General features: G+C 37.2%; 1 protein-coding gene across 6 annotated transcripts in view; it reads right to left on the bottom strand.

Annotated features, from left to right (window-relative positions):
* The window catches only part of CTNNA2 (catenin alpha 2), a 471460-nt gene that overhangs the window by 74706 nt on the left and 373501 nt on the right, over nt 1-23253 (bottom strand). The gene's annotated exons all lie outside the window — the stretch shown is intronic.

Genomic DNA, 23253 nt, shown 5'->3' with positions numbered 1-23253 from the left:
TAAAACATATCTTTGAAGGATTTTTCTTTCTCTCAGAGAACTTCTTTGTATCATCAGAACAGGTGACATGCTGGTGCCTCTGATGTGTTTAATGTGTTATTGCTGTCTCCACTCAGATGTCTGTAATAGCTCAGACTCCCCAAACAATGCAAAAATAATGATGAAAGTTCCATCACTACTCATGTTATTTAAAGTGGATTGCAGTCAACTCAATTATGAAAACCAATCCCTGTTCTTAGAGTGAGAAACAGCAATAGAAGCCCTGAACACATTAAAAAGTTAGCAAATTTTAAATATGAATTCTTTAAGTTATGTGTGTGGAAGCAATAGATAAAGGGGGGGTCAAGTGAAGCTACAAACAAACAATTCAGCGCTTCCACAGTAAAGGTTCTATTCATTGTCTCACTCAATAATTCTCAACACAGACACAAACCCCATCCAGCCTCACACAAAATGATGGAGCCTCTTCTCTCAATCCATCCCCTGAGACAAAGCTGGAGATCCTCAGCTCATGCAGAGCAGAAAATTTTAGTGATGCAGTCATTTACTCCAGCCCTGGCTCCTAGAACACACCCTGCTCTATGAATTCTAGCTTTGAAAAACTGAGGTAGAAATGAATTCCACAATCCATCCACTAACAATAGCAAGTGTTTCTGTATTTTCACTTCTCCCTCTGAACAATGGCATTCCACAATGTTTGAGACACTCTGTGTAGAAGTGTCTCTGTAGTGCCACTTCGGGTATTGAAATGAATAATAAAATAGCATTTTCTAAATGTGACGACTGATCACCAAAGCTTTTCTTTCAGTGGCATGAACAAGGCATGATTTGCTGGCCAAAGAGCATGTCACAGTCTATATAAAAAAAAAATATATATATACCATTGCTTCCACAAATAATGAGTAATGTATTAGAGAAATACATTAATCCTATACCCTTTTGTTCTTCTAACCCACAACTCTTAAATGGCTAATGTGTTATGTATTCACTGAACAGCCACAAGCATACATTTGCACTACCACAAACTGGAATTTATTCATCTAGCAGCACAGAGGGATTTGTTAGTTATTGGGGGTCAGTGAACACAGCTTTATAAACTGATATTGAACAGGAAGGAACTGCATTAGAATGAAGCCAGAATAATAATAAGCCAAAGAGTCAGGTGAGTATTTTTTGCTTCAGCTCTTAAATACACTTTTTTTCCCACTGTCATGAAGCTAATGATATATATCCATACATATATGTGTGTGTGTGTATTTAAAATGTTTTTTTTTTTTTTTTTTTTTCCCTTACTACTTTGTTTAGCTCTTTAAAGCCTTTGACAGCTGCTGTGCAACAGGGGCTCCTCCCTGTGACAACAGGTCCCAAAAGGCATCACATGCTCCAACTTCTCACTGCTAAAAGCTTTAATCCTACTTTTTCCTCTATCTTTCTCCAAAAGTGTGCTTCTGATATATCAAATTATTGATTCTTTCTGTGTATTTTGTACTACAGGATCATCTGCCATAGGAGAATTAATCCTGATTTATGCTGGTGTGAGTGACAGGAGAAATGAGCTCAGTGGTTTGTGAGGTATCAGCTGTTGAAAATGTTGATTTGTGTAAGCTCAAGGAAATCAATTCCATTTCTGAGGCAATGGAAAGAGAACTTACCTTAGGCAAGTCCCATCTGAGAAACCACCTTTTCTGAGGGAATCACAGGCAAATTATCTGCAGGATATTAACTGCTACTTACACTACAATGCAGTCTTAAGAAACTCGTCAAGAAATGAGGTAAATCACCCAGAACTGTGTGTTTACACAAGAGTAATATTGAAAAATATCACACCACATACACCAATAGTCATGGAGCCATTCCAGATTATTTAAATATTAAAATTTCAAACAAAAAATATTTTTTAGTTTATCAGTTGAGGTCAGAATTCCTAAATTTTTGTTTCCTAACTGTCAAAATCCAGTATAAATAAAGGCAAATGCACTTTGCTGAGGATATTTGAACACGACAGATGCTGAGTAAACACTGGTGTACTTAAGATCAGCATTACTCATTTCAGAAGTTCACAGAGGAACAGCTGATTTTCACATTCTGTTATTCCCAGTTTAGACAAGCATTCAATTTGAGAAGGGAGCACAGAGGTGATTTAAATTTAATACCCCGATCTCATTTCAAGAGAAAGGCTTAAACACAAACACGGTCAAGTTGAAAGTCTTAATGTTCTACTTGAATTCACATGATTTATGGCAGGGGAAAAAAAACAAAAAGCCCTGCAGTGTTTCAACAGCCTGAGAAATGCTGGTTTCATCTACATGGGCTAGACGAACCCAAAATTAAATCCATAGACACTCAAAGTAACATTTGACACTCAAAGTAGCAGTTAACACTCCAGGTGACATTCGACACTGGCATTCAAACAAACATTCCAGGCAGGAATAAATCTTCCTTTGAAAAACCCTAAATATGAAATAGGGCAGATACTGCATTCATCTCCAGGGGTATAATTAGACATAGAGGACTGAACTCATGTTCTTACCCTGGATTTGCACAGTGCAATCCAAGCCCATCTTCAGCCCTCAGGCAAATGCCAAACACGCTGCTGAGAGGGCTCAAGTGGCAAGTTCTCTCTCCTAAGAAATGCTGTTCAAATTGGAATTTTGGTGCCCAAATATGCTACTGAAAGCTTCTCAAGTATTTTGAAGCGTTTTTATCAATTTTCAGAATCACTCATTGGCTCTAGTGAGCTGTTCTTCATGTTAGAAGTGCACCCATGTATTAACCAAAATTCCATTTTTACTTTAACAAATGGCTCTTTTCCTCAAGGTATTGAAGTCTCTACTGCCCAGTTCTCTATAAATTCCTACCCGAATACATCAGGTGAGTGTAAAATGGCAAATTTTTGATGCCCAAATATGCTAGTGAAAGCTTCCCAAGTATTTTGAAGTGTTTTTGTCCTTTTCCAGAATCACTCATTGGCTCTAGTGAGCTGTTCTTCACGTTAGAAGTGCATCCATATATTAACCAAAATTCCATTTTTCCTTTAACAAATGGCTCTTTTCCTCAAGGCATTGCAGTCTCTACTGCCCAGTTCTCTATAAATTCCTATCAGAATACATCAGGTGAGTGTAAAATGGCAAAATGTGGCAATCAGTGAAACCCATACCCAGATTGATGATATTGCTTTGCAGGCAAAAGTCAGTATATGAGACCACAGGCCTTCATAAAACTCCCTGAATATAGGTCAAAACAGAACAAATGCCAACACCATGCGCTTTAGGCAGCTCCCTGAGAGTTTTTTATAAGCTACCTAATCTTTACTTGCAGAAGAGGAAGTAAATTTATTAAATTAATTAAATAAATAAACATTTCATAAACAACTAAATAAACTCTCTCATTTTGTCTGCTCTGAGGGAAAAACTTTCCTTTATACAGTGGATAAGCCAATTAGAAAAGAATTCCCATCTAACCCCATTAATAAGTATTCCATCCAACTCGAGAACAACTCATGAGGATTTTGGAGTGGATGTTTCTTTTCTGGACTGCAGGCTGTTAACTAGGAGAATAATCCTCCTTAATATTTACTGATGGCCCAGCTGCTGCTATCAAGCAGTTTTCTGCTTTTAACAAGTTAAAACCTCATGTCCACTGTAAAAAGGTAGAGAATAATCTGCCTGGTCTGAACTGGGAGAGTATTTTAACTTGGCAGTTAAATGTCTTTATCTGCATTAGTCCGTTAACAAAACAAAACAACAAAAAAATCTCATTATGATGAACCAGAGACATTAAGAATTGTAATATTTTTCCTGCTGCTGCACTATTTTTTCCAAGCTAATTCCACATGTCAGGAGGTAATGAAGGGCAATGCAATTCCAGAAGAGAGACTTGGTTTCTGTCTATAATAATACAAATTTGAAACTCAGTTGCTGTAAGTGATTAAAAACTTGTGTGCCCAAACCGTGTTCATTTTCCTGCAACTTCATCCAGTTAACAAAACCCATAAAATTATTTTTACTCAGGCTCTCGGGTTACTAATGCTTTTTGCAGCCAAAGGAACACTTGGGTTTTTCATTCTGCCTCAGCAGTAAAAACTGGCTTCAGCAGCTCAGAGCAACTTGTAGGAAACCAAATTCACAGAGTCTCAATTTGCTTCTGCTCTCCCAGCACAAAGGAGAGAGCCAAGGGAAAAACCTCTGCTCCAAAGGGTCACAGCTGGTGACATTGTCCAGCAGGTGACAATCTTTGTCCTCTCCCATTCCACCTTCCCAACAGCAGTGGTGCCTCCTTGATTTTGGAATTTGGTGGGAAGAAGAGTTAGTATTTATCCATCCTTGTAAAACAACTTAATTTTTAGACATTTTGGACCATTTCCATGCTTTGCCTGTGGGTGCACAGCTTTAACCTCTGCAGACCAGGCTCCAGAGCACTTTTCACTTCTCCCCACTGCCTTTTGTAGCAAAGTTTAAACACTGTGCAAAAAAACCTTTGGGAGTCAGTGAAAATCAGCAAAGGTTTTGTTTCAAACTCAAACACAATCAATTGCACATAATTCTGAACCTCCTTCAAAGGTTGTTTGAAATAAAACAGTCATTCTTTGGCAAAACTCAGGCTAAAGCAGATAAAAGTGCTAAAGCAAGGGAATTCTAGTTCTTGAAAATCAAAGCAATCCTATCTAACCATTTATGTCTTAAAAAGGAAAATGTGTCAGCATTTGCTAAATGGTGTATTTCTTCAACAGTGAGCAAAATTTATTTAAAGAGAGTAATTACACACAATCCTTTATGCTGACAGTATATGATCCTGCTTTAAACTGCTACAGGGTTTAGAAATTCTAACAGATCTACTTTTTCTAATATTAATAGCTTATTTTTATAAAAAGATAAAGACAATCTATATTCCTTCAAACTAAATAAAATGAAGGATTTCCTTTCTATCTGAAATCATAACTCACATATCTCAGCCTGTTGACTTCCAGGTGAAAAGAATGATAGAATGGTTTGGGTTGGAAGAGACCTTAAAGATCATTCCCTGCCATGGACAGGGACAATTTCCACTATCCTAAGCCCCATCCAACCTTGGACACTTCCAGGGATCCAGGGGCAGCCACAGCTTCTCTGGGCACCCTGTGCCAGGGCCTCACCACCCTCAGAGGGAAGACAAGCACAAAAATTGAACATGAAAATTTATTTCCTTCATTCTTGGACAAGTGTGGCTCTCTGAGCACATTGAAGAAAAAAAAAAAAAAAAGTTTACATCAAGAAATAACCATAAATAACCAAGATCATATCAACCTGCTATTGCATTTTCCCCTAATGCATACATTAAATACATGTCAGGATCAATTTTATTTTCACTATTTATCCATAGGCTGTTTTTTATCGACCTCACAATTAATTAATTTTTATTTGCTCAGAAAAGTCTGGTGGTTTTTCTAACAGAGTTTATCATCTGTTTACAAAAGAACCCTGGCATTTCCACATTTCAGCTTAAGGAAGGAAGTGAAGAATATATCAGCTAAACAAAACTGAGGGGGATGAGTAAAATAGTTCCAGCAGCAATTAGTCAGGGCATTATGTTTGCTATTACACACTACTGCAGGAAACACGACCAAATTTCTAAAATATGCAAGAATTCCCACACAATTTCCAAAGATGTTACTAATACAGTAATTTATCCTGTGTTTTTCCTGCAGATCATTATTGTTATTGAAATAGAAAATATATATGGCCGAGGGTTGAGATTGATTACAAACATATATGACAAATTCAGGAAAATTCTTTCATAACAAGAGAATAAAAATAAATAAATTGTGCCAGACATACGATCTGTATGTGAAATATGTGCCAAAAATATAGCTGTTTAAATAATATTGTCTTTTCTGTTTGGTGGCAGCAAGGAAAAAACATCACCAAAAAATTGTGTCTGTTGATATCAAGTAAATTCCTATTGGCCAAATCCAGCCAAATATGTTGACCTAAAAGTCTATTTCTTACCAGGAAAACATTCATAGGAGATATTTCACACAGCTTCTCCAGGTTCCAGGATTTCCCAGAAAAAATCAAACCTATATTTTTATACAATATGCATTCCTGTATTTAACATTCCTAATGCAGATTTGTTTAGAGGTGTCAGGAGATTTGTGATACGTTTTATGGATTCATTCAGCAGCATCTGAGTTGCTCCCCCTCTTATTTTTAAATATTTTTAAATAAATACTTTTACCTGCCAGCTTTATCCTTTATTATCAAGGCTATTTTCTTAGTGTTTAGGTTAGCATCTAACATAACCCAAACATTTAATGAGCTGTCTTATTTTTCAGTGCTCTTTTCATTGAAAATTTCTGCCAATTTTTCATGGAACTGACATTTTGCTGCACCATGCTGCCATTTTTCAGCCCCATATAATCACATGCTGTAAATGCAGGTATATTTATCAAACCATTATCATCAATTACGTGAGAGCTCCAGCTTCTGAGATATTTTATGAATTCCTGAGATTTTTAAGGGCACTGACATGACAAAATACAAGTCATTATGTTGTAAAATAGTTGAAACAGCATAACCAAAAAATCAGGTGTCGGGAAAAAAATCATATTAAATACCACCTGCTACTACCATTATGATCATCCTGCCTGTGCACATTTCAACAAACAGTTTTCTGGAAAGGAACTTTTCAAGGCCAGTATCACAAGAGTCTCCAGGCAAAAAGTGATTTCCACAAATGATTAAACACTTTAGATTATCCATGTGTTCCCAGTAGATCCTCGCTTAAAATGCAACTCACTCCTGCAACAAGGGATGCAAAGGGTTGCTTTAGAAAGATATATTATTCTATATCTGCATTGTTAAATAAGAGAATTCCATTGAATTATCTCAGCTCTTGCATGAGCTCTCTGATCCTCCTTTATTCAGAATTACAGATATATCTACATGGCCAAAAGGCTTGGACTTAACTCACTGAGGAGCAGCCAAAGAAACCTGGATTTCCTCAATGCCCATCAGACCAAATAACTGCAGAGCAGGGAAAAGATTAAGCAGAAATAGAAATTCTGTTGCCTGATCCATTACAAGGAACTGTAACAATCCAGACAGGTTACAAGCACAGATGATAATCTATTGTAAAACTCATATTTGTGGGAGCAGTTTTAAAACCTAAGCAAACCAGATCAGAGCTAAAGCATCAAGACAGGAACAGATAAAGATGTTGAAGAAATAGTGATAATTTAAGAAAATACAATTAACTGTTCATAGAAACCATTGAAAATCTTCATTTAAAACAGTCACGTGTAAAAAGAGGAGCAGAAACTGCGAGGCACAAAGAGTTCCCAGGAAGTTTGGGGAAATATGACATTAGAAGAAGCTGCAGAAATGTTTTACAAATGCACCCAAGGTAAGTACTTGGGAGGAAAAATAACCTCACATTCTGGTAGGATTTTCAAAACAAAATCATTGTGGGAATAAAATTCTGGAACAGTTTTCTAAATTGCTCATTGATGTAGAGCTTGAAATTTTCTGGATTTTACACATTAGAAATGGAACTGGAATTAGAAATTAGATTATTGAATACTTAGAGAATTTGAATGATTATTTACTTTCTTGTACTTTGTTTGTCTGACATTCAACCTATTATAAGTAGGGTTTTAATTGCCACCTGTTTAGGCTTTTGGTTTGTTTGTTTGCTGTTTTATTCTTGTTTGTTTTACAGGCAGCCTCCTCCACCTGCATAGCAAATATTCTGCCATGCTGGTAAGTGCAGGACCTCACATATCCTGTGAGAAGAATTTAATTAATTTGAAATTTTAATTCTGCCCTGTCTTCTAACAGAAGGAAAGGCTCTCTTAGACATCAAGACGAAAAAATAATAATGATAATTATAATGAGCATGACAGAATTGCAGAATGAGGCACAAACATGAAATTTAATTTAATCAGAACTTCTTGAAGATGATTATTTATATAACAAAGATGTATGCTTCACTTTGTAATAAAGTTGCTTATGAAATGAAAGTAGAGTTTCAAGCCACAATACTCTTCTTTTATTTCTCTCTCCTCCACGCCTTCTATGAATCACCTCAATAAAAACTAAATAAGTCCCTCTTGTAAGATTCAGATTTCCATTTCTTTGTGCAGAAAAATATAGCTGGGCTTTTTTTATTTTCAAATCTGTATTACAACAAAAATGTCATGCTTAGACAAGACATGAAGAAGAACTCACAAGAGTTTGTTTTTATTTTTTATATTACTGCAGAAAAATTCACATTGGAAGAATGAAAGTACAAAAAACCTGTGCGGAAAAAGCTGTAGGGAAAAGGATCAGTGAGTAAAATAAATAGATTTGTGCCTCCCTAATATAAGAAATGCTATTGAAAGCAGCTGTATTATTTAGTTGCATAAAGTTTTGTCCTTTTTTTGAAAACACTGAAAAAAAAAATTGATGCCATCTAGAACTAGACTTAGTGTGCTTACATCTGGTAAAGGAAAATCAGTTTTCCAAGGTCTGTGAAATCAGATGGTGGTATCTGGTTGTACCTGTAACTGTGTGTGTAACATCTGTAGTTGGTATAATTGAATAAATCAGATTAAAAGGCCCTTGTACAAAGCACATGATAGTTTCCCAGCAGCCCCAAGGAAGCAAGCATTCAAATATGTTGCTGTACTACCTCAGTCAGATTGGATTTTAAAATAAAAGCATTCCATACATTTTGCTCAATTTTAAAGAACGTGCCAAACATTTTTAAAAATAGGATTCAATGACTATATCTCTATCTATATATATCTATATCTCTGTATGTCTATATTTAATATTCAAACTCCCAATCAGTGTTAGCAGAGTGAATTCACTTTCCTGCCCAAGAAATGGGACAGGAGCCAAAAGGATGGAGCCTAAAGTCATGTATGAAAAATGAATCTAGAATGTGAAAAGGTGTAATAATAATAATTTCTAATGACAAAAAACTGTTGAAAAAGGGTAAGAAAATGTTAATGAGACCTTTATCCCTCCCTCAGCAGCCAAGGTGCACAGGGTAAGGGTACTTTTTTACTGCTTTTTAGTAATTCCTGTCGTTTACATTTTACTAGATATATAAATTTCTAGTGTTTATTTTTCTGGAAGAGATTGCATCCCTGAATTTTGCAGTGGAGTACCTGAGTTCCTCCTGGAATTCTCTGTGAGAAGATAAAACCTGGCCTGTTAAAGATTTAGAGCTGGTAGCTATTGGTCTTACAATCAGCTTAAAAAGGAGAGTAAATCCCAAAGAAATGGGGGCATCAGGAGCTGAAAACAACAGAACAGTGAGAACAAAGAGAAAACCTTCTTAAAATGGCAGATTGAGATGAAGCATGCTGACCATTTCTTCAGCACCACTTTTCAGGTGCCAATCTTCCGAGCCCTGTTTGTCCTCAGTCTCTTTCCAATGACAGCAAAAACCACGAGCATGACTTTGGAAACTCTTATTAATAAAATCCATGTGCGCTCCTAACAACATTGTTTTCACTTCCTCATCTTGCTTGGAAGAAAATCAAAGTTTTCCAGGCATTTCATCCCTCTGGTTCTCACTAGAATCCATGGAAATCTCTTCCAATCCCACAAAACCACTATGAAAACTGTCCTCCTCAGCTACTCCAGTTGCAGGGTTGCACTTGTTAGCTTGGTCTAGAGCGTAAGAAGTTCTTGGAAGTTTATTTCACAGTAATAAAATCAGTTTAGCTATTTAAATGCTGAAAGCAGAGGTCAGCCAAGATGCAGTGTGTCCCATCTGTTGTGTTAGAGTTACATGCCAGGAGAGCTTTCCACGCACACAAGATGGAAACAGGAGCATCTTTGACAGGCACTGCAAACTAAAATAAGCTTGGGGAGCTCAGGCAGGTTAAGATCCAACTGACCACGGGCAGTGGCTCCAGGATGTTATTATTTTGCTGCAGCTTAGAAGAAAATATCAGGGAAACATATCTTCAGCCTGCATGAGGTGGGAAATGCTGATGCACCCCTAAGACACACGTGCCACTGGTTGTCTCTCTTGCAGAGACTTGATATGATGGTGTTGTTACACGGGAAGGATTTGAAGCAAATGAAGAATCTCAAGCTCTCACCAGAAGGTAATTACATGCACACAACATCCCCTCTGCAAGAAACTGAAGGTAGATTTAGAAGTACAGCATAGGAAAGAGCAGCATCTTCTGTGGGAAAAGCTTTTGCCACAGACATGACTTTTGTCATTCCAGAGGTTCACCAAATGCAACACATCCTGACCTGTCTGGAAGACGTTTTTCGCCCCTAATTGTCTAGGATCCACAGAATCACATCCAGAGCTGGAAGTGACCCACCAGGATTATCAAACCCAACCCCTGGCCCTGCACAGACACCCCAAAATCCCACTCTGTGCCTCAGAGCATCACCCAAATCCTCCTGGAGCTCTGGCAGCCTCGGGGCTGTGCCCATTCCCTGGGGAGCCTGGGCAGTGCCCAGCAGCTCTGGGGGAAGAACCTTTCCCTGAAATCCAACATAAATCCCCCTGATCCAGCTCCAGACATTTCCTGGGTCATGGCACTGTCACGGAGAGCAAAGATCAGAGCTGCAGACCCTGATGAGGTCTGACCCATCTCCTCCAGCCAGAACAGACCAAGTGATATCAGATGCTCCTCATGCAGCTTCTCTTCCAAATCCTTCTCCATCTCCACAGCTCTTCCCCTGGATGCTTTCTAACAGTTTCTATCTTCATTATCAGAAAGCATCCAAGGGAGAGCTGCAAAGATGGCAGATCCCTACAAAGATGCACAAAGAGAAAGGGATCTTCAGTCAATGCATCCCACATATTTTACCTGATTCCTCTAGTTTGGGATGACAATAAACACCTTCTAAAAGTCCATCTCCCTACTGTGTTGTCCCAGATGGTACAGACAATAACCATCTAAAAGGTTAAAGGCAAAAGTTGAGCAAAATTAAGTTTGTCTTGTATGTTAGCAAGCTTCTAGCTATTTAAAATTAATCCTGGAAGTCTACTATGTTTACTTTTACTGGCTTAAATATAGTAAAGAGTAGGTTGCATCTAATGGTTTCTAAATGCTCAAAGTTTTTTGCCCACGTGTATCTAGTCTACTATTTTAAGTGATATGCAAATTATAAGTCAACTAAAAGTCAAAAGATACTTTGGATAAAATCCAGAAAATGGAACAAGGAGTCTGAAAATCTCACTGATGAACTACTGACAGAAATGACAATGATCAGATTCTTTTTCTCCATCTGCTACAGGATCACTTTGCCTACAAAGTGGAGATACTGCCTACAAAGTGGAGATCATATTAATGATTAAATTTAAAAAAGCATTTTGAGTTAAAAAAAACACAAAAAAACAAAACAAAACAAAATACACCCAGAAGAAAACACTCTAAACCTCCAAAATTGATGTAAGACAAACGCTTGGTGCTCTTGAGCACTAAAAAGAGTTGGAGGCAAGAAGCATCACCCAAAGAGAACCTGAGCTGCTGTAGTTCCAGGTTCAGTCAAGTCAGAAGGCCTGGATTTAGCCTTGGTTGATGGACACTGACATTGTGGCTGTGAAGATGGAGGAAGATTTATCATTTTACCCCAACCAAGCATCTTGTTTTACACGTTCACCTACAGCGTGCAAAATGCCAAACTCATTTGTGTCAAACATTACAAAAAAGAAAGGAATAAAAATTGCTATTCTGCTTTGAAGATGTTGGAAATAATTCTGCTCTACAAGAGGAAAGACTTAATGAAGGCAGGTAGCAATAAAGAATGGGTTGGACTTGAAAAAACACCGGAGAATAATTTTTTTGTGTTTCTAACCGTGATGCATAAAAATGATGAATCATTCTGATGATTGCTACCAATTTTGGGTATGTTTGGGTAACACCTCATTCATTTGCAAATCAGGAATTTTCAAAAATGGGGCCAGAAATGCAAGTTCCTCAGCAGAATTCTACGTTTTATTAGAAACAAAATGGAAAGAAAAGATGATTTATGGCCATGATATGGATAAGAAAGAAGGTAAAGGAAAAGGCAAAGACAGAAAGCTGTAAGGTAAGACCAAGGTAAAACTGTACTTGCACATTTGCTCTCCAGAGCTCCTGCTGCTGCTTGGCTTTTTGCCATCCCATTCTCTGTACACATTTCAGATGGGAAAACTGCTATCAGCGACTTTCAGAAATGAAAATATATGGTGTGACTCAGAAGTGCCTCTCTAATGCAGAAAGGGAAGGAGAGGAGAAAAAAAAGACAGACTTTACCTGGGGTGGAAGAGGGGAAATAATGAATACTAGAATATTATAGTACATTTGAAAGATTCATTAACCTCAATTTTTAATTGAGAGGACAGTAAATAAGGGCCTGACTGGAAATAATCAGATTAAATTAATGATTTATGGTCTTAATGCTTTTATCTGTTGGGCTTTTGAAAATCATCTGTCAGAAATGAGTGTAATTAATACTTACACTAATGTAGAACCTTTTGTATAACGCTGCCAGTGATTTGTTCAACCTATTTATTTATTTACCAGTATCCATTGAAATGGGCAAAGACTACAGGAATACTGAGATATTTGTGTGCAAGCCAAGGTACAAAATTTCATCTGCTCTTGCTTTCTCTCACACAGACTGGGAATGTGAAGTGTTGCAGCTCCCTATTTGTGTTATTTAAGTGCTTTACATTCTTTAAACCAGTGGGTGTTAAGGTAACTCAGTGATTAGCTGCAATACCATGCATGATTAGAGGTTTAATGTTACACAATATTGTAAGAAATGTGGTCAGTAGCAGCCATTCCTACCTACACTTCAATTTTTATAATGTAAACCAACAAAATCACCAAACACTTTTGTTCAAAGAGATGTCCTTTGACACTGTTATTACCTGAGAGGGGTCCCACAAAGCCTCAGTGATTTTCCTCTCCTGCATAAACTGTACAGCTATATTGGCATCCCAGCAAGAATAATAATTCCTGTGAGGATTGAGTCAAATAAGGTATCATTATTGCTTCATCCTCATTTCCCCCTCTGCTATTTAAAATTTTCTTTTTTTATTCTTAATACACACTGGTGAGTGCCTTCATGTTCCTTCTGACATTGCAGCATCAACAATTCCTGTAACAAAAAAGTATTCATGTGTTGCCCTGATTTTTAAAAGTGCCAAGTTTTCTTTTATAGTTCTTTTGAATATTTTAAAGTTCTGTTAAAAGTTTTCCATGCCTTCTGATAATGTTTACATATTTCTACTGGAGTTCTCATGCGCTGCTCATGTAAATAATGATTGTTTTGCATTTGCATCTCTTTCTTTGTAGAAAGAGAGAATTAATAGACTGTTGGTTTAACCAGTGTGGTTGGAAAGGTGGAAATTTCATCCTGTCCTTATTTCATTACAACTAAAAGAAAAACTGGAGTCCACTGATTGGTGCCCCAAAGGGGAGGATATGAAACCACAGATTACAAGGAGACAGCAAGACCACATTTCTTGTGATAAAAGCTTCTCACTGCAAAGCAGTGACTTGACTCTGTCGCCCAGCTGTAACAACCCCATCCCTGGGGTGATGGCAGCAGCCTTTCAGCTACTCATCCTTCAGAAGCAGCACCTGAATCCTACAAACCTTTTGACTGCAGGAAGTGCAGGTGTTGATAACATCTGGACTTTTCCTCCCTTCTCTATCTCGGGCTTTTTCAAGCATAACATATCGTAAAGAGATTAAGGCTTATAGAACCACTTTTCCTCAACTTTTGAAGTCTTGGAAGTCCTTCAGGATCATCAAAAAAGGAGTTTTATAACCTGTGTACTGTGAAACTAAACTTACTGTTGAGATTACGCTTCCATGCTAAAATCCTTTTTAAGGCTACTTAAAAGTTTCTTAAGAAGTTGTCCTCAGGCTGAAGTTGCTGCTGCCTGCTCTGAGGCTATAGGAAAAACTTTCTGGGACTTTGAAGAAAATCCACTTAATTGTTTTATTTGATTTCCAGAAGGCCAAGCCTGGAAATAAAGCAGTGAAACCAATGACTTTTTCAGGCTAAGTGATGGAGTCAGTCCTCCTTTATTACCATCAATATTTCATAAAAGATTTGCTGTTGAATCCTGATCCACACACTTATTATAATGTTATTTTAACAGAATAGTGAGGTGGTTGGTTTTACCTTTGCAAAATTAATTAAGGTAAAAAATAAACTTTCAAACATTAGGGAGATTTTTTTTTAGGCTTATGGTATTCCACTCAGTAATACCTAGATATTTTCTGAATGAGCTTGCTGCTCTTTTATTTCATGAAGCTTTCCAACATGCCTTCTCCTTCATAACTGAGCTCAACTTTTCACCTAGGATAATTCTGACTAAGAATACTTTCGTTCTGGATCCATATCTACATGACATGATGAATTTTCTTCTTGAATCCATGGGTTGTCAATAAGTAAAAAAAAAAAAAAAAAAAAAATCTAGCCCCTTATGTGCTTGACATTCAGCAGCAGCATTGCAAGCAGATATGAATAAATTCACAGTAAATTCACCCTAAAACCTTCTCTTATACCAGCAGCTCTCCCAGATCACTATTTCTCACAGACTGCTCTGTGTCCATTCATATCATCTTCCTGATTTTTCCTAAATTTTTTTTCCCATGTAATTCTGTAGCAAAAGCTTCCAGTGAGAGATGAATATTTTGTCCAAATAACAACTGTTCTGGGGGAAACAAAGACATGGTTTCTCTGACTCTACTGCTTTTCTTGAGGATCTGCTTTAACAGAAAAATATTTTAAAGATGCACAGGCCATTCAAAGCTGAGACTATCAGTGTCAAAACACAACAACAGTTACTGAACCAACCCAAAATGGCAAAAGGTGCATTTAATACCTGAGAAAACCTGGAATTCTAGGAAAACACAAAAGAAGCAATGTGGAATATACCTGTGACTGGTTTACCATAACCACGATGCTTGTTAGAATGCAGTAAACGGGACAGAGAGCAAAAAACAGGATAAAATCCACCGTGACCTACGCATTGCATCAGCTGAAGAAACAGAGACACTCCAGTGCAATTCCAGTGTATCTTGATACTGGAATTCAAATACATATTTTGTTCTGGATTAATAAATTAACAAATCAATTTTATTACTCAGCTGTCTGTATTTGACTATTTGACACGTGTAATTTGCTTGCAAAACATTTTTAAATCAAAATTGCTGTAACTTTTGTTCAAGATAATTTCTAGAGATTTCTAGATAAAGGATTACAATTTCTTCTTTTGCATCAGTTCAAAACTCCATCATTAAGCATGCTGTTCTGTGCTCAAATCTTCTGAATTTGTGTTTAATTTGTTCTGTGCTCAAATTTTCTCAGGATATCTACTCAATTTTTAGCAGGTCTGAACGCTCTCCAATATTTCGGGCTCACTATTTCCTTGTAAATGATTTTTTTTTCAGTTTCCTCAGAAGTATTTACAGCTTTTACTGACTTTCTCACTTCTTATATAGCTTTCCCTCTGCATTTCTGCCCTGAAATGAAATGGCTCAATTTTTAATGACAAATTTCCTTTCTCTGCAGTAATTAGAGCTGTTTGTTTAATTTCTTATTTTGTTGTGATTTTGGAATAACAGTGTAGATTCCTGTATTTCATCCTTTCATTTCCCACCATTCCCATTATTTCTCTTACACTTTGTGCTCTAGGACAGGCTATTTAATTAAGTTCTCACAGTATAAGATGCTCATGTAAAAGCACAGGGCTAACATTTAATGATTGAAATATAACCCTGCTAATACATCACAGAACAAAGGCCAAGAGGCTAAACTTTTTACACAGTAATAAAATGTTAACCTGTCTTCAGTACCAAAAATGTATCCAACACACAGGTTTTAGAAGCCACATTGAGATACCCATTTTAAAGAAGCCCAAGAGGAAAACATCAGTTCTGGTTAGGGCACAAATAAAACACTGAACCAAATAGGATATGAGAGTAAAAACTAAAGAATGAGGGGAATTAGATGGGGCTGTATAAAAAAAAAAATTTCTGAATATCCAGCATGCCAGATGTTGTACGGCACCATGGTATACTAAGGTCACAAATTCAAACAACTGGTTTAGAAGGCTAAATTCTTAATTTATATAATCAATTAATTAACAAAAATAACAAGTGCTCTTGATTTTATTATTAACGAGTTATAAATCACAGAGACTGGGGTGTGAGTGGATTGTAGGGGATAGGAGGTGTAAATGGATACTAGAGTTTGTAGGAGTCCTGTTATTTTAGGAAAATATGAATCACACAGCACTGAGCATGATCAGATTGAAGTGAGTCCCCTGCTCAGAGGGTGGTGTTATTCACTAGAAAAATATTTTTAAATATTAGTGATTAAAAAGGAAGTAATTTGATTTTATCTCTTTTAAAGAGGCCTCAAGGAATCATGGTTAAAAGTTAATTATAAAAAAATATCAGGTAACTGGAAAATACTGGGAAATTATTACAAATAAATTTTGCTGCATGGAGATAACCAGGTATTTCTCATGAAAATAACTAACAGAGAACACATAAAAATGTAAAATAATTACAAAAAAAATATGAAGTGGCTGCATTACACATCTATTGATAGGAAATCCTCCAGCATTTTTTTCCAATGTGCAAAACCACATGATAAGCCATTTGTTAATGAATGATGACCTCTAGGAAATCAGGTAACAGAACCAGCACAGCACTGGCTTTATCTTTACAGTCCCAAAGCTAAAAATGCTTTCAAGTTGGCATGGGAGATTCTGCATCAATTTCCCAGTTCATATTTTTTCAAATTTAATTTTTAATCTTGTACTCTCCTGGGAAGGAAGAAAACCATCATTATCCACAAGTTGCTAACTTCATGTAGCATTTGATTCTTATTTACATTACAGAAATATGTGTGAATAAATACAATTATCCTTCAACCCTGCTGGTGTTGCTGTGTAATGTAAGAGTGTAGCAGTCTAAGAAAAAAGGGACAAATGAATAGAAAATGATTACTCAAGAGAATGGTAATAGTCTCACTGTGTCTGGTGTGATTGTTTACTCAGGTGTTTATAGGTAGGAAGAAATTTTGGAGCAATATTGCCAAAATAGCCATGAGATAAGGAAGCTCCTCCCCCTTCCAGCCATCCTGGATTCCTCAGTTTCACTGGAAATCTGCCAAGGGCAGATGTTGAGGGATCAGCATCTGCTGTAGCCAAGTTCTCCACATCCAATTGTTTCATTTCCCTCCTATTTCTGTGTCAGCAATGCAGTTTAGAGAGCACAGGTCCAACTTCTCCCTTCACAGCAGCTGCCAAGCCTTGGACAGGGACCTGAAGGCAGCACTGGCTTCTGGACAAAAACAATCTTGACCATGCAGACACTGAGTATTTACCTCCTTTAATATATTTTAATAATTTTAATTTTATTTACCTGCTTCTGAGACAGGAACACCAGAGGCTCTAAAAGTCACAAAGCAGCAGCTGTTTCTGTGTCTCACCTTTTCTAAGGCACTTTGATTCCATTTCAGCATTAATCAAGACAACAGAAGATGAAACTGGCATGGATCCCAGTGGAATGTCAATACCCAGTGGTTAAAGTTAGTAAAAAAAGCAGGATAATGAGTTCACTCATCACCCTGCACTACCAGAAAGTTTTATCCTGAAAGAATTGGAGCTCATTTTGCCTCAAAGGAGGACAAACAGACATAAAATCTGGCTGCAGGAGGGACTCAGGAACTTCACTCAATGTCGAAGACCACCCTAGGTCACAGGGTGGCTTCGTGTGGTGGAAAAGTCTCTCCTCCAACCCGAGCTTCCAAAGAAAACTCAGCAGTCTCTGTTGTTCAGTCTCAAGGCAGTTTATTGCAAGTTATCTAAAGGATTTTCTTCTCAGGCTGCTGCAGTTTGCTCACAGCTCAGGCAGAGGCACACACACACCCTGACATCCTCTCTGACTCCCGACTGCTTCTTCTCTCCCTGCCCAGGGCTGTGCTGTCTTTTATATGGTACATTACGTGTTACATGGGTACAGTTTTCCCCAATGCCTATTACCTATATTAAATGGTGCTTTTCTATCTTTTATATGGTACATTACGTGTTACATGGGTACAGTTTTTCCCCAATGCCCATTACCTATATTAAATGGTGCTTTTCTACTCTAAACCAATCTGTGAGTGCCAACAGCACCAAGAACATGGAGGTAAGGAAGAAGAAAGAGGGAGGACAGGGCAGACCCAAATCCCTCCATCTTAGAACTTCTGACCCCCATGTACAAAACAAAAACCCCCCTGTACAGCACTCAAAAATTCTTCCCTTTAGGTTGTGACTACTTCTACTATAATATCTAAACTTTTGTGACTTCTTGTTCTTCCTGCAAGGTTGGTAAATCCTTCCATGGCTCAAATCCAAAATCACAGCTGTTTCCAGCTGCCTGCCAGGGTCTCAAATGCTTCTGACCTGGACCTGGAACATCCAAAAATGTCTGAGGGACATTTTGAGTTCCCACAATTCAAAGAGTCCAAACTTCTCATTGTCTCACTGCAATAAGTGGATTTGTGGCTTTAGCTGTGTCAGTACACTCCTGATGTTTACTAGGAATTAGGAACATCTGCTGCCCACACAGGGAAGAAAGGGCTGGGATGGAAATTAAAACTGAGCAGATGAAACACTAGGAAACAAAGGTAGCTCACAGCTTTATTTTCAAATAAAATCTCTCAACTTGAATGAAGAGCTTGAATTAAATTAATCTATGACTTTCTTAACACTCCTTGCTTAGAAGCAAGGATTACCACCTCCTAAATTGTACTTCTTATCTAGCTTAAAGTCAGCTAAAAGAAAAATGCAGAGTAAAAGCTGGCCAATCTGTAAGAGTAAACCCAGGGGTGTACACATTTTTCAGGATGCAAGTTGGATGCAGAAGCTATAACAGAATACTGACACTTTTTCTCCATCATCAGAAGCAAACAGCTAGGTGTGTGCTCTGCTGAAGCAGCAGTGTGCACTGAAACAAAAAAAGAATAGAACATCTCAAGTAAGTGTGTGTGAAATACCAGCAGGAACAGTCTTTGTTCCTTGAACTAAAGTTGCAGAAATAAATGAGCCAATTTTTTTTTTTTCCTTAGGCTTTTTCCTCTGGGTTTTGTCTGTCTCAAATTAAAATCTGTCAGTTCATGAATTTGTACAATATTTACAAAAGCACAAAGAAAATACTGTCACCCATTCCTTATGAAGGCCACCAGTGCCTCCTGGAAGGGAGCTGAAGTGCCACACGTGAACTCCCAGCACTGCATTGACCTCAAGTGCACAGCAGAGTTACACAGAGGATCTTCACTCCCTAGAAGAAAATTTTGCATTTCTTTGTGGTTTTCTGAGTTATTTCTGAAAAGAAAAAAATACTGGTTTGGATATTAGTTCTATTAATGCTGATGTAAATTGAGATTAAATCCATTGTCGACCACCTGAGTAAAATCTTTCACAATTTTTCTTCTTTTCTCTCATTACCAAATGAGCTAAGAAGGGTTCACTGAGCAGGCCCAGCTGCTTGTTTTGTGTGCAGTGCATACTGAAAATGTTTTTTTCTCCCCTCCTGTCTTCAGCATGTAAACCTGTTTCCACATTTATGATGGGAAAGATTACAATCAGTCTGAATTAGGGAGCTCCAAATAGTACAATTCTTAGAAAATGAAAGCCTGCGTTGTGTCTCATAAAGAAGTTCAAACTCTTTTCTTCTTGTTCTTTTTTTTTTTGTAAATATAAAAATTCCTAAGCTTTTAACTGCCCAAAAGTAACCCACTACCCTCTTCAAAGTGGCAATTACATGGAGAAAATTAACTAAGGCTTCTGGAAAAATAATGGACAGAGAGACTATAAACCAAAACCAGAACTCTGCTGTTAGATTTCAACTGCTGTAATTTACCATCCAACCTTATGATACTATTGATGTGCTTGCACTATAGCCACTTTAAATCACCATAAACCATTGCCTAACTCAGTTCTTCCACTGGCCAGGTGTTCTTACAAGGCAACTTGGATTATTTGTCATGTCTCCAGAAGTCTTTTAATTTTGTATGAGGTGAAACTGACAGATCCATGTGGGGTCCAAAAAATTCTTCACAAAAATCAATTCATTGAAAGGTAGTAAGGGACTTTTGAAAAGTTAATTTTTAAGTGCTTTAAATATGGTGCTTCATCAGCTTATACTGAAGAAGCAAAAAACCCCTTCATTCAGGTTTTGTTGGAAATAAGAATAATGCAACTGAGTTTAACTCTTGTAAATGTTCACTGACCACCAAAATGGTGAAGCATTTCCATAAAAGCATTACAACTCCCCAAACTGAAACAACAAGTAGAAATCTCTTGGACTTATACCCATCCTTTTGAAAATGGAAGGTCTGATCCAGGCCCCTATAATCTGAATTCCAACTGAACAGACTGCTACTATGTCTCTTAAGAGTTTACTGAAATTTCATCCACCAGGAAAACCTGTTAGATTTAATAATTTAATTTTTCAAGAAACAGTTAAACCAAGGAAACTCTAGCAAACAGAACAATGAAAATTAATTATCTAGCTTCCTTATAGTGCTTTGATAGATGCATTGAATAAATCTGAGCTGATTTATCAGTCAAGTGCCTTTATGTGGTAGGTATTAGAATTATCTGTCATTAACCTTATGCTGCTACTGAAGGTGCTTGGGTAGAGAAGTTAAATGACTTCCCAAGGTCACATCTGAAGTTGGCAATTCAACTCAGGCATTTACTTTCAGCCACTGAAGATAATTTCTTAAAAAACATAAAGGGATTAGTGAGGAAAAGATCATGACCCAGAAAGGCACCATGATTTCTCTAACCTCAGTTTCAGAAGGCAGAAAAAAAAAAAAGAGAAATGGCTGTGAAAAACCATTGCAAGGAGTTACCCATCTAAATTCTGGAGTGGCACCATCTAAATTTTGTTTTATTATATTATTATGTTTTACCCCCAGAATCTGTCTGACAATTTGATTTATTTTGTATGATTTACATTATAGTTAAGTGACACCTCACTTTGTGTTTCCAACAAAATCAATAGACCAATCTAGTTGCCAGTGAATGTCTCAAAAAATGACAATCTATCTTTGTTGTTATTAATGTTATGGTAAGAGGTAGGGAAGGGAAAATATTATATAATGAAAATGGCTTTTGAGAGGAGATTTAAATATTCTGCAATATGGACTATCAAAGAAATTTAACCTCCTTAAGGCTCAAGCTGACAAAGTATATTTTTAAAAATGTATTGGCTATGCAGAGAAAATTCTGCCATTTGTATTCAACAAATATGAAGAAGTGCAATTTTTTTCCCCTCAGGATGGAAAAATGAAGGTTTCATGTAAAGAAATATTAAAACATGTATTATTTTTTCCTGACCTTTTGACAGGCTGTCTATTGAGCTTGGTAGGACATCCAAGAAATTCAGATTCAGATTTCAAAATTAATGATTAATACTACAGACTTTTCACAGTATTGAACTGGCAGTGCCAAATTCCTCTGCCATGAGCAAGTGCAACTCCACGCATTTCAGCAGAGCTGTGTTTGCATATCTTAGCAAGCAATTCTGGCCCCGTGCCTGGGAAAGCATCTTACATTTCATAGTCACTTGATTATGGCTCATCTTTAAACCACACTTTACTATTTGCAAGATACTTGACCCACAAAACCAGAAAAATCCATCTGCTGAGATTCCATTGTGCATCAGTAAGTAAAAATGATGAAACTATTTGAAGTGCAAAATCTAGTATAAAAGGGACAGAAATATATTTTAAATATGCATTTGCTTCTGCAGACTGATGAACTTGAAATTTGGGGTTAAAAATTTCACTTGCACTAGAAATTCATTTCTTCAAGATGCTTTTTACCTGAACCAGAAATAGTTCTTACTACTAAAAGGGCAAGATCCACCTAAAAGAACCCATCCTTGGAAAAAAGTAAGAATGCACCCACAAGCCAGTACCAGCTGTCACAGATATGCAGGATTCAATTAAGAATCTGCTTCTAAGAGTCTGGAACAACCTAAATGGCACAAAAATATTAGGTATTAGCTCTGAGACATCTATTGATACCAACATTGTTGTTTTTTAGTGGGGTACAAGCTAACCACATGTTGAAAATCATTTTCCAACCTCCAGTTTGGTCTAAAATACAAATCTAATGTGATGTTAGGCTTGTAAATACAATAAATACAAGACTAAATAACTTAAACTTCAAATTTTTTTTTTTAATTTTTTTTTTTTTTTGTTGGTTTCATAGAATCAGAGAATGCCCTGGGTTGGAAGGGAGCTTAAAGTGCATCCAGTGCTACCCCTGCCATGGGCAGGGACACTTTCCACTATTCCAGGTTGCTCCAAGCCCCATCCAACGTGGCCTTGGACAATTCCAGGGTTGGGGCAGCTTTTCTGGGGGTGTCAAGATCTCACCATGCTTACAGTAAAGAATTTCCTCCCCATAATAAACCTAAATTCTCTCTCTGACAATTTAACAGCACTGCATTCTTCTTTCTTCCCATTAAAGTTGTGGGTTTTTCTGGCAGGGAGTTTTTGGCCTTTTTTTTTTTTTTTAACTACACCCCTAAAAGGTATTTTTCCTCCTTTTATGCCATTACCTCTTATGGTATATTTAAAATATCTACTGAGCTATTTTAAAAGTTTTAATAATGCTATTAGAACTGTCATTGCAACACTTTTCTGCAAATCTGTGGAGGATGTGACTGCTATAACACTAACCCCACATATGTTCACTGCATATAAGCCTACAACTCCACTGCCACTATAGCTATGAACAAACATTGTGGAGGGGTTTTCCACTTGTTTGGGTTTTTTTTTCCTCTCTTTATACACCTACCAGCTATTTCCATTTTCATTGCCACAGCTCCAGTCACAAGGAGGCAGCAATAAATCTTTGTATATACACAGGGGCTGGGACTGAAGGCTGCTGACAGCCCTGTGATCCTCTTGCAGACAACAGCAATAAACCTTACTGAATTCAGCACTGTACAGAAATTTTAGACCCCCAAGACCTTACTTTAGGTACCTACAAGTTAAGTACTTTAGCAAACACCTGATTTCCAGAGCAGAGTAAGGTACCTTGACTCCCTGCTTGGTACATGGCAAGAATGAGATGCTCCAGAACATTTGAAAACAAACACTCACTGTAAAAAGACATCTAGACACTTATTTTATCAGGGAACTATCCAGTTTTAGTCAATATTAAATTAAATCCTTACTTTTTGCCTCAGCTCAGGCTCTACAGAATTAGCAAGAGTCCTATTTTAACAGA

Source organism: Taeniopygia guttata, chromosome 4, assembly GCF_048771995.1.
Source record: "Taeniopygia guttata chromosome 4, bTaeGut7.mat, whole genome shotgun sequence".
In the NCBI taxonomy this organism is placed as follows: Eukaryota; Metazoa; Chordata; class Aves; order Passeriformes; family Estrildidae; genus Taeniopygia; species Taeniopygia guttata.
Note: the sequence above shows the minus strand (reverse complement) of the source record. Positions and strands in the feature narration are given on the sequence as shown.